The sequence below is a fragment of the Ambystoma mexicanum genome, chromosome 5p, assembly GCF_040938575.1.
Source record: "Ambystoma mexicanum isolate Mex_15411 chromosome 5p, UKY_AmexF1_1, whole genome shotgun sequence".
In the NCBI taxonomy this organism is placed as follows: Eukaryota; Metazoa; Chordata; class Amphibia; order Caudata; family Ambystomatidae; genus Ambystoma; species Ambystoma mexicanum.
Genome location: NC_090930.1, coordinates 768,747,615 through 768,762,990, shown reverse-complemented (window position 1 = coordinate 768,762,990; position 15,376 = coordinate 768,747,615).

Sequence of the window (15,376 nt, the reverse complement as noted above, 5' to 3'; positions counted from 1 at the left end):
TGAGGTCCTGAGGGAAGAAAACCAATCCCTCAGATCTACTCTGGGTGTGCTCAACATGACCCAGAGTCAGCGGTAAGAAGTGAGGTTGGAGCAGCTTGAGAACACCATCTCGGCTCAGCTTCCTGCATGTCAGGAGGTGCTCCAGATGTCATGTGAGGCCATGCAGGCAGAACTCTGTGTTACACGTGCTACCTTGAAAGAGGAAGCACACATATCATGTGAGGTGCTACGTGCCATTGCCAAACAGGACCAGGCTTACCAGACCCGCATGCTTGCTGCCGTGACAACTGTGCCATGTCCATCTTCTGATTTCCATCCAGAGGGTGAGTAAGACGATGACTTATCTTCCACACAGGTCGGGCTGTGCAGGCTTTGAGCCCATGGAGGTTTTTATTTATCTCAACATCATTGCATGTGGGTGTTGAGGTGCACCCTGTACCACCCCCCTCCTGGGTACCCTCCCCCGGGTCGTATGTGGCCATTTTTATTTTTTTATAAATAATGTTGTTTGTCTATTGTGCATTCATGTGACAGTGTGGTGTTTTGTGGCTTTTGAAAGCATCCACTCTGTGTTCCAGCTGGGCCCATATAGGCTTGTCTCGTGTATGTGTTTGTGGCTTGGGGTCCTGACACATATGCCACTCCTGCTTCCCCTTTCCATGGGCTTGCAAGGATGGTTCGGTGTGACAGCAAATTACACAGGGTCATTGGACTTACGTCATATATGTGGCCAGTCTGCTGTACTACTTGTGTATACACCCCTAGTGGGGATTATGGATGTTTTCTCCACGGCATGTCTGCAATACATTTTGGTGAGTACATTTTTGAACTGTGCTTTTATTGAAGTTGATTGTGATGTTTTTTAATTTCTTGCCTGTTTACGTGATTGATGCACTTCATGCTGTAGACGGTAGCCTGCACCCTTTAGCTGTCAAAGCCACACTGATGGTGGGAGGGGGCCGGGTGGTGACAATGTCAAGTTGGTACATGTTAGGTTCAGCCCCTGAGAATTGTGGCAAAGGTAGAAGCATTAGAAATTGACCGAAGAACCACAACTCACAGTCCAGTCCTCACCTGAGATGGCCGCCTAGACTACTTCTATACTCCATTCCGTTTGGACGGCACGTTGTATCTGTCTTCCCACTTGGACTTCGCTGCTGCATGACGGCACAGTTTTCCTACTGGACTACAGCTCTTTTACTCGTTTTTCACACTCTGGTGCCTTTGGTCCCTGTTTTTCTTCCTGCTACTGTCCTTGTTGCAGATCTGTCTGCCTGTCTCTTGGGCAGTTATTTCCACGTACTCATATGCTGCCTCTGTTAGCCTCGGTACACTTCTGCACCACAGAATCTCTCTCTCGCTCTCTCTCTCACTCATCCTATCTTTCATCTATTACATCCATACCTTTAGATTGACTTCGGCCTTTTACCAAAGCTATTCAACTGTTCTGGCTCTTAACTTGCTGTCAGCTGTTTCCGGTAATCTCACATTCACTCTGCCTTTCCAGACTTGTGCTGTCTCTGCCTTTCTCCATTCACACTATCAAGGAATGATTGGGTTTCATCTCAACCATCCAGTTCTGCCAGCTTCCTTGGTTATTTTCTACTCAAGTTTCCACTCTACCCATCAGTTGTGGCATCCTCAACCTTGGAAGTTAGTCTATCATTCGGCTTGGACATGTACTTGGCCATATTCTACAACTTCAAGTCATCTACTGGAGACTCTTCCAGGGTTTGTTGGTGCCTTGAGGCTTTTGTCTGGTTTTGGGGTTTGGCTCCTTGGAGTTCTCTGTGATTTGGTATTTTTACAGGTCAAGGTGAACTCTGAGGGACCTAGACCCTATTTACACGAAAGGAAAAACAAGAAAAACAAGGGGAGGTGGATCCTGAAGCCAGGTATACTAGAAGGAAGAAGCCGATGGACCACAGAGACAGTTCTTCTGAAGGTCAAGGTGATAAGGAAATGAGGGAGGGGCTTTCCTTGTCGGACAGTACGCTTGGGCTAAAGTGATTGGTCACTGTCTGACATTGTGTAATGATTCAACACTAACCTGTCTCATGCAGCAATCAACGAGGCAAATGGAGAGTCCCCTGAGGCCCCTAACACCTCCCTCCTCCCTAAGAGGGAAACGAAGGGTTGTGCAAGGGATCCCAGGGAAACCCTCCTGGGGGAAAAAACCCTGCTGTAACGGATGTGGAGCTGAATCGGTTCCTTTATCCGTTGACTTCAGCTTCTCAAGATTACAGGATTCACTGGATCTGGTCACAGAATCACGGCGAAGTCCGGATTCTAACGTGTCTGGAAGGGGAGGCTACCGGAGTTTCCTGTAGACTCGTGGGCAGCGGAACGGGAAGGATGGGCAGAAAGGCAAAGGTAGCGTCTGTAGAGAGTAGCGACGCACTGAGCTTCGGCTCTGCTGGGCCATATCCGGAATCCATGAGAGAACGAGATGACGTCAGAGGACGTCTGCCATGCGAACGTGAAAACACTGCACTGTAACCCAGAGGATGAGGAGCCATCTTGGAAGAGGGGGAAACGGAGAGTGCTCGCAATCTCCAGCGTTGCCACAGAGAACGCCGGTGCCAGCAAGTCGTGACAGTATGCCTCCTTTCGAGGGTAACACCCCCTGGCTTGCCCGGATGACACCTGTGAAAACGGCAAACAAGTAAGGGGGCGTGGACTGCTGAAGCTGGTTCCCAGGTACGGTCGGCCACAGAGTAACCCTTCCAATGGATCAAATACTGCAGTCGACCGCGATGATAACGGGAATCACAAATGCCCAAGACTTCGAACTCCGGACCCTCCGTAGTAGCTACTGGAGGCGGGTAGGCCTTTGTAGATCGACCAAAACGATCCGATACGTGAAGCTTGAGTTGTGAAACGTGAAAAACTGGGTAGATCCTGGACAAGAAGGTGGAAGCCGTAACTCAAAAGCCAAAGAACCTTTTGCTCTCAATACTGTGAAAGGTCCAAAATATTTCGGAGACAATTTAGAAGGAGCCAGATGTCTGGGCAGAAACTTTGCTGAGAGCCAGACCAAATCCCCCGGAACAATCACTGGAGACGGTGAACGATGCGAGTCAGCATAACGTTTAGAATGCTCTTGAGCTTCCAGTAATGCGTTTCTGGCCAAAAGATGTCGCTGTTGAATGTCGCCCATTAGGGAGTCCCCATCTGGAAAGGCCGAAGATCTGAGAAGATAGGATGAATAGCAGGAAGGATCGTACCCATAGGTACAATGAAAGGGACTAGTTTTGATAGAAGCATGAGGAGCGTTATTGTAGGCAAACTCTGCCAAAGGTAACAAATCCTTCCAATCGTCCTGTGCCGCTGATACAAAACAGCGCAAATACGTTTCCAGAGTTTGATTTAAACGTTCAGTCTAACAAAGGTAGCGGGCGCCCCTCTCTCGCAAGAACAGACATGATAACCTGTTCAGTGGTTATTAACCACTTGAGAGTTCGCAGCCACTGCTTTTACCCACTGTGCCTTTCACAGATGGGAAATATCCATTTGCATATCAGTCTTTGTCCTGCCAAGGGGCAGTCCAGCACCGAAATACAATGGCAATTCCAATCTGAACGAGAGTACCACCAGCAACCCCATACACGTGTTTCACCCTTGTTGGGGATCATCAGTGAGGTGAAGCTGATGCCTCTCTAAGCACAGTGAGAGGGAGACCACGTCTGGTTGCCCCCAGGAGACCTAGGGTTACCAATCCCAGGTTCCTTAAAAAATAGTTTAACAAAGGTAGCGGGCGCCCCTCTCTCGCAAGAACAGACATGATAACCTGTTCAGTGGTTATTAACCACTTGAGAGTTCGCAGCCACTGCTTTTACCCACTGTGCCTTTCACAGATGGGAAATATCCATTTGCATATCAGTCTTTGTCCTGCCCAGGGGCAGTCCAGCACCGAAATACAATGGCAATTCCAATCTGAACGAGAGTACCACCAGCAACCCCATACACGTGTTTCACCCTTGTTGGGGATCATCAGTGAGGTGAAGCTGATGCCTCTCTAAGCACAGTGAGAGGGAGACCACGTCTGGTTGCCCCCAGGAGACCTAGGGTTACCAATCCCAGGTTCCTTAAAAAATAGTTTAACAAAGGTAGCGGGCGCCCCTCTCTCGCAAGAACAGACATGATAACCTGTTCAGTGGTTATTAACCACTTGAGAGTTTGCAGCCACTGCTTTTACCCACTGTGCCTTTCACAGATGGGAAATATCCATTTGCATATCAGTCTTTGTCCTGCCCAGGGGCAGTCCAGCACCGAAATACAATGGCAATTCCAATCTGAACGAGAGTACCACCAGCAACCCAATACACGTGTTTCACCCTTGTTGGGGATCATCAGTGAGGTGAAGCTGATGCCTCTCTAAGCACAGTGAGAGGGAGACCACGTCTGGTTGCCCCCAGGAGACCTAGGGTTACCAATCCCAGGTTCCTTAAAAAATAGTTTAACAAAGGTAGCGGGCGCCCCTCTCTCGCAAGAACAGACATGATAACCTGTTCAGTGGTTATTAACCACTTGAGAGTTCGCAGCCACTGCTTTTACCCACTGTGCCTTTCTCAGATGGGAAATATCCATTTGCATATCAGTCTTTGTCCTGCCCAGGGGCAGTCCAGCACCGAAATACAATGGCAATTCCAATCTGAACGAGAGTATCACCAGCAACCCCATACACGTGTTTCACCCTTGTTGGGGATCATCAGTGAGGTGAAGCTGATGCCTCTCTAAGCACAGTGAGAGGGAGACCACGTCTGGTTGCCCCCAGGAGACCTAGGGTTACCAATCCCAGGTTCCTCGTGGTCTCCCTCTCACTGTGCTTAGAGAGGCATCAGCTTCACCTCACTGATGATCCCCAACAAGGGTGAAACACGTGTATGGGGTTGCTGGTGGTACTCTCGTTCAGATTGGAATTGCCATTGTATTTCGGTGCTGGACTGCCCCTGGGCAGGACAAAGACTGATATGCAAATGGATATTTCCCATCTGTGAAAGGCACAGTGAGTAAAAGCAGTGGCTGCGAACTCTCAAGTGGTTAATAACCACTGAACAGGTTATCATGTCTGTTCTTGCGAGAGAGGGGCGCCCGCTACCTTTGTAAAACAATTTGTAAGGAACCTGGGATTGGTAACCCTAGGTCTCCTGGGGGCAACCAGACGTGGTCTCCCTCTCACTGTGCTTAGAGAGGCATCAGCTTCACCTCACTGATGATCCCCAACAAGGGTGAAACACGTGTATGGGGTTGCTGGTGGTACTCTCGTTCAGATTGGAATTGCCATTGTATTTCGGTGCTGGACTGCCCCTGGGCAGGACAAAGACTGATATGCAAATGGATATTTCCCATCTGTGAAAGGCACAGTGAGTAAAAGCAGTGGCTGCGAACTCTCAAGTGGTTAATAACCACTGAACAGGTTATCATGTCTGTTCTTGCGAGAGAGGGGCGCCCGCTACCTTTGTAAAACAATTTGTAAGGAACCTGGGATTGGTAACCCTAGGTCTCCTGGGGGCAACCAGACGTGGTCTCCCTCTCACTGTGCTTAGAGAGGCATCAGCTTCACCTCACTGATGATCCCCAACAAGGGTGAAACACGTGTATGGGGTTGCTGGTGGTACTCTCGTTCAGATTGGAATTGCCATTGTATTTCGGTGCTGGACTGCCCCTGGGCAGGACAAAGACTGATATGCAAATGGATATTTCCCATCTGTGAAAGGCACAGTGAGTAAAAGCAGTGGCTGCGAACTCTCAAGTGGTTAATAACCACTGAACAGGTTATCATGTCTGTTCTTGCGAGAGAGGGGCGCCCGCTACCTTTGTAAAACAATTTGTAAGGAACCTGGGATTGGTAACCCTAGGTCTCCTGGGGGCAACCAGACGTGGTCTCCCTCTCACTGTGCTTAGAGAGGCATCAGCTTCACCTCACTGATGATCACCAACAAGGGTGAAACACGTGTATGGGGTTGCTGGTGGTACTCTCGTTCAGATTGGAATTGCCATTGTATTTCGGTGCTGGACTGCCCCTGGGCAGGACAAAGACTGATATGCAAATGGATATTTCCCATCTGTGAAAGGCATAGTGAGTAAAAGCAGTGGCTGCGAACTCTCAAGTGGTTAATAACCACTGAACAGGTTATCATGTCTGTTCTTGCGAGAGAGGGGCGCCCGCTACCTTTGTAAAACAATTTGTAAGGAACCTGGGATTGGTAACCCTAGGTCTCCTGGGGGCAACCAGACGTGGTCTCCCTCTCACTGTGCTTAGAGAGGCATCAGCTTCACCTCACTGATGATCCCCAACAAGGGTGAAACACGTGTATGGGGTTGCTGGTGGTACTCTCGTTCAGATTGGAATTGCCATTGTATTTCGGTGCTGGACTGCCCCTGGGCAGGACAAAGACTGATATGCAAATGGATATTTCCCATCTGTGAAAGGCACAGTGAGTAAAAGCAGTGGCTGCGAACTCTCAAGTGGTTAATAACCACTGAACAGGTTATCATGTCTGTTCTTGCGAGAGAGGGGCGCCCGCTACCTTTGTAAAACAATTTGTAAGGAACCTGGGATTGGTAACCCTAGGTCTCCTGGGGGCAACCAGACGTGGTCTCCCTCTCACTGTGCTTAGAGAGGTATCAGCTTCACCTCACTGATGATCCCCAACAAGGGTGAAACACGTGTATGGGGTTGCTGGTGGTACTCTCGTTCAGATTGGAATTGCCATTGTATTTCGGTGCTGGACTGCCCCTGGGCAGGACAAAGACTGATATGCAAATGGATATTTCCCATCTGTGAAAGGCACAGTGAGTAAAAGCAGTGGCTGCGAACTCTCAAGTGGTTAATAACCACTGAACAGGTTATCATGTCTGTTCTTGCGAGAGAGGGGCGCCCGCTACCTTTGTAAAACAATTTGTAAGGAACCTGGGATTGGTAACCCTAGGTCTCCTGGGGGCAACCAGACGTGGTCTCCCTCTCACTGTGCTTAGAGAGGCATCAGCTTCACCTCATTGATGATCCCCAACAAGGGTGAAACACGTGTATGGGGTTGCTGGTGGTACTCTCGTTCAGATTGGAATTGCCATTGTATTTCGGTGCTGGACTGCCCCTGGGCAGGACAAAGACTGATATGCAAATGGATATTTCCCATCTGTGAAAGGCACAGTGAGTAAAAGCAGTGACTGCGAACTCTCAAGTGGTTAATAACCACTGAACAGGTTATCATGTCTGTTCTTGCGAGAGAGGGGCGCCCGCTACCTTTGTAAAACATTAAACGTTCAGTCTGTCCATTAGTTTGAGTATGGTAACCCGAACCCAAGGCTCTCTTTATGCCTAAAGCAGAGCAGACTTGTTGCCAATATCGGGAAATATATTGGGAACCCCGATCTGACACTATGCTGTCAGGAAGACCATGCCGGGAAAAGATGGAGTCTATGAAATGTCTGGCCATCTGTGGAGCTGTTGGTACTGAGGGCAGAGCCTGGAAATGAGCCAATTTGGTGAAATAATCCACCATTACCATAATGGTGGTATGATCTTTAGACTCAGGTAAGTCAACAATAAAATCTGTAGAAATCAATTGCCAAGGACGAGTAGGTATTTGGACTAGAGCCAGCTTTCCCAATGGTTTACTGCGAGGTACCTTGACTTGCAGACAGACCACACAGGAAGAGACGTAATCAGTCACGTCCCTTCTTAAGGTTTCCCACCAGAAATGTCTCAGTATGAGCTCCTGGGTGCTGGCTATTCCACGATGTCCAGCTACAATAGAATCGTGACACATGTGCATTACTTCAGTTCGGAGCGGGAGTGAGGGAATGTACACCTGATGACCCCGGTAGAAACATCCGTCTTCGAGACTTAGTCCCCATTTATCCGCCTGAAATCTAATGGAGTCCATTAAGACATGAGTTTGGGCTGCTACCGAGTGGAGGAAGTCCTGAACCATAGATATAAATGTAGCATGAGGAAACAGTCTTTCGGTCTGAAAACCAGATTTGCAATCGGGATCTCTTCGAGAGCGTCTGCTTCAAGATTGATTTTACCTGGAATGATAGTGAAAGTGATATTGTAGAGAGAGAAAAAATGGGCCCATCTTGCTTGCCGGCTGTTGCGAGTCTCAGCGTATTTTAAACTCTTGAGATTCTGATGGTCGGTGCGGACCTCAATGGGATGTTGGGAGCCCAAAAGGAGATGTCTCCATTCTTGAAAGGCCCGTTTTATAGCCAGCAACTCTTTCTCTAACACTGTGTAATTGATCTCAGAGGGAGAAAAAGTCTTGGACAGAAAAGCCACAGGGTGTTCTGGTCCTTGAGCAAAAGCTTGTTTAAGTACCGCACCCAAAGCAAAATGGGAGGCATCAGTTTCGACTATAAACGGTAAGCTCTGATCTGGGGTTCGCAAGAGTGGAGCGGAAGTAAAAAGAGTCTTCAAAGTATCAAAGGCTGACTGGGCGTCTTCTGTCCAATTAAAAGGCTTTCCCTTCTTGAGTAATCTTGTAAGGGGCAGAACGATTGAGGAAAATCCTGCTATAAATTTCCTATAGAAATTTGAAAACCCCAGAAATCTCTGTAGTTCCTTGATAGAACTAGGAGAGGACCATTCCAGAATAGCGGTCACCTTGCGAGGACCATGGAAATTCCAGTAGGGGACAGAACGAACCCCAGGTACGTGACCGTAGTCTGATGGAATCTGCACTTTTCTGGCTTGCACTAGAGGTGGTTACTTCGTAATCGGTGTAATACCTGACACACGTGTTGGTGATGTTCTTTAGGATTCCTGGAAAACACCAATATGTCATCAAGATACACCACTACCGTATGAAGAAGGAGGTCTGAGAATATATGGTCAATGAATCGTTGAAAAACTGCAGGTGCATTCGCGAGTCCGAAGGGCATAACCCGGTATTCAAAATGACCAAAGGGGGTACGAAACGCGGTCTTCCACTCATCCCCTTCTTTAATTCTGATGAGGTGATAAGCCCCTCTGAGGTCCAACTTTGTGTAAATCGTTGCCCCTTTTACTGCTTCTAGGATGTCTGGTATTAAGGGCATTGGGTATCGATTGGGAATTGTGATCTTGTTAAGGCCCCTATAATCAATGCAGGGACGTAACTCGTCCGTGTCCTTCTTTGCTATGAAGAATAATGATGCGCCTGCAGGGGAAGTCGATTCCGCAATCAAACCGTTTCTGAGGTGGGTATCCAAATACTGTCGTAGGACTAATTTTTCCTTCTCGGAAAGAATGTACATCTTTCCAAAAGGGAGTGGTTGAGAGGAGTCTAGACGGATGCAACAATCGTCTCTCCGATGAGGCAGAAGTTCAGAAAATTTGGAAGAGGAGAAAATGTCCTGAAACTCTTCGTACTCAGGAGGAACAAGACTAATCAAGTCTACTATCCTTTCAGGGGCAACAGGATTCGAAGAAGGAGTACAAAATCTGACTGATCCTTCAGCAAGACAGTGTTGGGTACAGTATTCTGATCCTAAAAAAATGGAACCGGCTGCCCAATTTATGTAAGGGTTATGTAGTCTTAACCATGGCAAGCCCAAAATGACAGGGTAGTGAGCTGCTTTTATTATATCAAATACGGCGTCCTCCCTGTGTGATCCAATGAACATCTTCAAGGTGTGAATCTGTTCTCGTATAGGTCCCGATATTAGTGGGGTTCCGTCTATGCCTTCAACAGGTATAGCGATTGCTTTGGGAGACCGGGGAATATTCAGTTTTCTCGCCCAAAAATCGTCCATGAACAAACCAGCTGCCCCACAGTCAACCAAGGCTGGGACAGTAACAATGTTTTCATCTGGCAGAGAAAAAGTGACACGCAGGACTACCATGTCCAGCGAGGGAGACAACCTTGTAGGAGATTGGGAACCTGTATTTGTTACCCCGACCGTAGGTCCCCTTACGGTTGAGGTCTGGCGTTTCCCGAACGAAATGGTTTTCTGAGAGGAGCGACTGGGCACTCGTGCACGGCATGGTCAGAAGAGCCGCAATACATGCATAGTCCCTGGTTTCTTCTGCGGGCGCGTTCCTCTTGAGTCAGAGGACCCCGTGTAGTGCCCAACTGCATAGGTTTGTCCGGAGTAGCTGTTTTAGGGGAGGATGCTAATTCTGGCGCAGAGCGATGACTTCTCCCTTTTCTCCTCTCCGTGTGCCTTTCTTGCAACCGATAGTCCAGCAGCATGGTTAACGAAATTAGTTCAGCTAATGTGTTTGGTCTCGGAACTCGAGCTAGTTCTCCTTCAACTCCTCATTAACCCCTCTCCTAAACAACGTAATAAGCGCATCATCGGCCCATGATGTGCCTAGGGCCATTTGTTTAAAACGAGTAATGAATTCTAAGATTCCTAAAGACCCTTGCTTGAAATCTAGAAGTTTCTCTTGAGAGGAGACATTGTATTCCCTCCGAGAAAACATAGCTTTTAGGCTCGCCGTAAAAGCAGGCACAGAATCCAATATGGCATTGTTGGAAGTGACAATAGGCGTGGCCCAAGCTATGAAGGCGGGACCTGTGAGATGAGTAATCATATATCCCACTCTGTCTCTGTCCGAGGGAAAGAAGGATGTCTTAAAAGCAAATTGCACCGTACATGCATCCAAAAATTCCCTTAAAGAATGCGGGTTTCCGTCGTATTTCCCGCCTGGTAGAGGGCCAGGAGGAATCTCTGAACTAGTGGGGGCCTTAATTAACATTTGCTGTTTAAGGATTGCATTTTCATGCTTTAAGGCTTGTACCTCATGGGACAATCCTTGTACTGCGGTCGTTAATTGCTGCACTTGGTCTAAGGCTGCCTGTAAAGTAGTCATGATGTGTATCTAAGCCTTTTTTCTTTTAGGGCGTCGCTAGCTGTAATGATTCAACACTAACCTGTCTCGTGCAGCAATCAACGAGGCAAATGGAGAGTCTCCTGAGGCCCCTAACACCTCCCTCCTCCCTAAGAGGGAAACGAAGGGTTGTGCAAGGGATCCCAGGGAAACCCTCCTGGGGGAAAAACCCTGCTAGAACGGATGTGGAGCTGAATCGGTTGTTTTATCCGCTGACTGCAGCTTCTCAAGATTACAGGATTCACTGGATCTGGTCACAGAATCACGGCGAAGTCCGGATTCTAACGTGTCTGGAAGGGGAGGCTACCGGAGTTTCCTGTAGACTCGTGGGCAGCGGAACGGGAAGGCTGGGCAGAAAGGCAAAGGTAGCGTCTGTAGAGAGTAGCGACGCACTGAGCTTCTGCTCTGCTGGGCCATATCCGGAATCCATGAGAGAATGAGATGACGTCAGAGGACGTCTGCCATGCGAACGTGAAAACATTGCACCGTAACCCAGAGGATGAGGAGCCATCTTGGAAGAGGGGGAAACGGAGAGTGCTCGCAATCTCCAGCGTTGCCACAGGGAACGCTGGTGCCAGCAAGTCGTGACACATTGTCAATGTGGGGTACTATGTAAATGATGTGTTCTGCTGGTCAATGGATGTTCCTGTGTGGGGTTTACTTTTCAGGTGTCAGGGGATTGGTGTGGTTTGACACACTGGGGTGTCCACATGGGCAATGTTCACATGTGATGTGTACAGGACACTGAGGGTCTCTTCATTTCAAATGCATGTATTGAGTGCATGTCCCTACTGACACACACACTTACACAATGCATCACAACACATACAACCACCCATCCATGCCCACACGTGCATACAGATTGCCTTCTCTGCCTTGCTGTGTACCTGCAGTGCATGATCTCTTACAATTTTCATGCGTTGCTGTGTAATTTTAGTTGCTTGTCCTTTTTTATATGATGCTCACGGTGTATCCCCAACACAATGGCTGCTCACTGTGCTGTGTGCTGAGCGGTTTGTTACAGGGGACACACACAGCACACGGTTTTGGGATTTTTGGGATTTACGGATTTGGATTGCCCAATGTGAATGCCAACAGGCATTCTGTCTTTTGTTGATGATACCACTGGTGGCATGCATTTGTGTATGACTTTGTATGTGTGGAAGGTTGTTGGTCAGTCATTTCATCTGATTCCATGTCAGGTGTGATTGTCTCAGGCCTGTTTCTATTTATCACGTGGCACTTTGTAACTAATTTGTCATGTGTTGTGCATTTGGTTTGCTCTTTTGCTGTTGCATGCCATGTCATGATGTGGCCGACAAGGGTAATGGGTGTTGGGAGGGTTTGGGTGACATACCAGTGATTTTCATGGCCTGTTTTGCAGGGGGGCAGTGGGATATGCACCTTGCATGTGTTCCTTTGGTCACACCGGATTGGTTATGTTTAAGTAGCTAGGGATGCACACAATGTGGCACTTCCATGGAAACATTCTGAGGGTGGTAAGGTTGTGACAGTTAACTGTTTCTTTCTCATCATCGATTGTCACCTGGTATGTGCCAGGCCTGTGTACACTCTGCAGGGGTGGGAGTTTATGTGAAAAATGTGGCCACAAGCTGGGTCCGGGCTGCCTCGCCACGGGCCCATTCCCCTCCCATGAGCAGCGCCTGTGCATGTGGTTAGGGATGTGGGGTCACCACCATGTCCACTGGTATGCCCCGCCATGTTGCAACATTGTGCAGGACACATGCTGCCACAAAGATCCTGCACAATACTGGGGGTGCATATAGTAGCTGCCTGCCAGAGCAGTCAAGGGAGTGGAAGCGTGACTTGAGCGCACCGAATGTGTGCCCCACCAGGGCCCTGGTTGCAATATGGGCTGCATTGTATCTTATCTGGGATGGTGTGGTGGGGTTCCGTATTGGTGTCATCATGAGGGTGCTCAGAGGGTAGGCACTGTCCCCAGGGGAGGTGATGATGGTTGTCATTAGTTGGGTTTGTGTATTTGTCTGTGTGTGACATGCATGCATGTGCACAGACATTTCTACTCACCAATGAGCCATGTGTTGCCATGCTTCCCAGCTTCCACTTGCCAGAGCACTCATGCAGTTCAAACTGGACTATTGCAACAGCCTATACCTAGGTGCCAACCAATCAATAATTAACAAACTCCAGGTTCTCCAGAATAATGCACTGCGCGCAGCACTTAACATCGCCAGACGAGAGCACATTTCCACTTCAAGGAAAGCATGCAAATGGCTCTCAATACAACAAAAAATGTACCTCAAAACTATCTGTCTCACCTACAAAGCCTTAAATAACCTAGCCCCACCTTATCTCACCAACACATTCACTATGAAATCCGCTCCCAGAATCACCAGGTCATCCAACTCCTTATGCTTGGTAGTGCCTAGATTCACATTAAACAGAGCCGGCGGTTCCAGTTTCACTGTGCTTGCCTCTCGACTCTGGAACTCCCTACCTCTCAATATCAAAACAATTGAGTCCTTCCCTATCTTTAGGAAACAGGTTATTCGTTGGCTACTGAACAAAGAATAGTGATTACCTCTGAATCTCCGCTGAACCTGCTGAAGTTCTGTAAATAATGTAAAATGCTGTAAATTGCTGTAATCTATAATTGTTGACCCATGTATAATGTATACCTCATTCCTGTAACTGAACTCTTTATGTGCCCATCTACCCACGGGTCTGGAGCGCTTTACAAATAAATTAAACAAACAAACAAACAAACATTCTGTTTATGAAACTGTCATGGGTAGACCCAGGATAGTTTGCATAGACAGAGGTGATGATTCCATGGGCATCACATGCAACCTGTACGTTAATGGAATGCCAGTGCTTGCGGTTGCGGTAGATGTTCTCGTGCCCCTAGGTGGACGTAGGGCCACATGGGTGCAATCTATGGCACCAAGCACTTTGGGGAAGTGTGCCACCCTGTAAAAGTCCTGGACCACAGCCTGCCTTTCTGCGGGTGTTCTGGGCATGTATATGTGCCTGCGGACTGAGGGGCGCACAGTCATGATTGCCAACACCTGGTGTAGGCAGCATGTTTGGGTCAGCTATGAGACAACACCAACTATGGCAGTTGTCAGCTGAAATGACCCAGTGACCAAAAAATGCAGGACATTGAGCACCTTTTCCAAGGGGCTCAGTGCTTGGGAGCACAAGGTGGGTGATGTGAGGTCATCCTCCCACTCAGTGACCAGGTCTACGATGATATGAGTTGGAAACCTATACCTGCCATAGACCTCGCCATCAGCCATCCCAAAAAGGCTGTTGGTCCTGGGCAAAAAACTGTGGGGCCTGGCTATTCTCCTCCTCCTGAGGTGTCCCATAATCACTGCTGCGAGAAATGGGACACTCATCGTAGCTGTATATGCGTGTTTGCTGTTTGCATGCACTTTTATACTACGCTGGGCCACTTCCGCCTGCATTCGTGTGGCAGACGTGTTTACGCCTGTGCGTGTCTTTTGGTTTGCACGGGTTTCCCCTATTCAATTCCATGAAATTGTGTTGTTCGCGTGTGTGTGTGCGTTCCATGCATTTCCCAGCAGTACTTCCACAGTTATGCCCTCATTTTCACGCGTTGTTCCCCATTCCGCGTGTTCTGCCCCCTTTTTGGTGTGTGCACTACATGTTGTGCACTTTTGCTGTGCTCGTCGCGCACGGCCTCCGGGATGTCACAGTGACATGTGTGCCATGCGCAGTTTCGGCGCAGCTCCCAGGAAAAACACGCGCACAGACTTCCATGAATCACTTGCATACGATTTGCACGCGTGCGCTGGATTATTCTCGATTGCGCCACCGATTTCGGCGCACAATTATTCCATGAATCGGCCCCAACGATGACCTAGTTCCTCCAAACAGACAGGCCAACTTATCAGTTTGAGCATTCTCTCACCAATGGGGAAGTAGAACCCTTGAACGTGGTATTAGTTAACCCATTCTCTAACCACTGAGCAACACTGTCTCCCTTGAGACATCCTAGCTGTTTCACTCTCTGTGTCATTTGCAGTGAAAATACAAATGTAAAATGTATTTATAACAGTAAAAAGCATAACACATTAGACATGAACCTATTTCCTCCCAATGGACAGCTTTAGCTACCGCCTAAAATATTTTAATTCCAATTAGATGCTTCAACCTTTAATCTGGATATTGGGAAAACCATGCTCTTGCCACAGAGGTGCTGCATCTCCCTTCAGAAAACACTGTTGTTTTCTCTCTCTAAATCATTTATTATGAAAATGAAAATAATACAATGTTTTATAAAAAATAAAAATAAAAACATTACAAACTTAAATGTTCACCTATTAATATTACACTAGAGAACTCACCCTTCCAGCTTGAGGACTTTCAAGCCAATGAGGGGCATGAACCTTCAACTCGGCTATTGGCAAGTCCAACCTCTAACTACAGTGCTACTTGATCCCTCTGTATATTTTCATTATGCATTATGAACAACTGGCAAAGGTGTAAGTGTCATAGATTGATAAGGGAACTAACAATGCCAGTTGGCATAGACATAGCTGCTTC